This window comes from Emydura macquarii, unplaced genomic scaffold (genome assembly GCF_026122565.2).
Source record: "Emydura macquarii macquarii isolate MOO-44397 ecotype Brisbane River unplaced genomic scaffold, CSIRO-AGI_Emac_v2 contig_2422, whole genome shotgun sequence".
NCBI lineage: Eukaryota > Metazoa > Chordata > Testudines > Chelidae > Emydura > Emydura macquarii.
The window spans coordinates 36,898,278-36,899,791 of NW_027132559.1; positions in this window are offsets into that span (position 1 = coordinate 36,898,278).

A 1,514-nucleotide genomic window follows, 5' to 3' on the forward strand; every position below is an offset into this window, starting at 1 on the left:
GTAAGAAGATCTAGGTTTTACCCTTGGCTCTGCCACAGATTTCCTATCTGACCTTGGGTAAGTCACTTAAAACAAAATCTTCAGGAATGCTCCTTAATATTGGATGCCCTGAATTTTGGGTGCACAATTTTAACAGGCTTGATTTTCAGCCATGCTGAGTGTCTGCAGATCAGCCTTTGGTGTCTAAATTTGGACGCCCAAGACTAGAGACACCTAACGTTAGGAAGATCTGGGTTTTAACCAGGGCTCGACAAACCCCGGGTGCCAGGTCGCCATGGCACCTAGAAATTTAAGTCTGGCGCCTAGTATTTTTCTGGGGGGAGCGGCTGCCGCGCTCCGGCCAGGGTGCCACTGCACCCATGTGGCAGGGCTGGGAGGGGGGGGAGCACGGTGGCTGCCGCGCTCCAGCCAGGGCACCCCGCTGCTGGGCCCACGTTGTGGGAGAGGGGAGGGGGAAGGGGCAGGGCTGGGTGGGGAGAGCAGCTGCTGCGCTCCGGCCAGGGTGCCCCGCCGCTGAGCCCACGTTGTCTGGCTCCTTAATTTTTGGGCTGGCTCCTAGCTCCAAAACAATTTTGTCAAGCCCGGGTTTTAACTGTCATGTGGTTCTGTTTCCCTTTCTTCTTCACATCACTTATTGTTTGTATTGCAGTAGCACCTAGAGGGCCGTCATGCTGGGCATTGTGTGAACACATAGTAAGAGTTGGTGCTTGCCCCAAAGAGTTTAAACTCTAAATTGAAAAGACAGACAAAGGTGGGAGGAGAAACACAGAGGCAAAGTGACTTGCCCAACAGGTCACCTGGGAGTAGATCCCAGGTCTTCTGAGTTCTGCACCAGTACACTATCCATTAGGCCACATCATCTTCCTTTACACATTTATAATCTCATTAATGTTTGTAAACTGATTTAAGATCCTCTGATAGAAGGTGCTCTTGTAACTCACATGCCTAATAAGGAGATATTGCTTTAAAAGATGCATGGGGGGTGTTGGGAATGAGTTGTGTCTGGGTCATTGTTGCTAAGCAGATGCACAATTAGCTCTCCACACTTTGAAGTTTCTGGAATTGGGGGATAGTTTTGGGTATGCTCGATTGGTTCCCTTCCCCTTTGCTGGACTCAGACTCCATGATGGCAAGTAGTCAGAGCAGGTGCTTTGCAAAAGGCCATGTGCACTGTGTGGGTTGGGAGAAGCTGGGCCCCAGGAATAGAAAGCAGGTGGTTTCCCCTAACTCTGAAGCTTTTTGCAGCACCTTAGTGATATTAACCTTCCAACTGGGAAGCCCTGGGGGCATTAGTTATAGAAAGAGGAAACTGGGAGGGAAAACTAATTTCTTTTATTTTAATTGGATACTTTGAATGTTATTTAATTTCAGCCAGACTTTTTTAAATTGTCTAAACTAGTCTGATTCATCAACTTTTCTTTTATTTAAATGTGATAATGGGGAAAAAGTCATTGATATTTTGCTATTCTCGGTTTTCTGTTTTCTTGTAATAGGTTCTGTTTTTTTAAATCTAT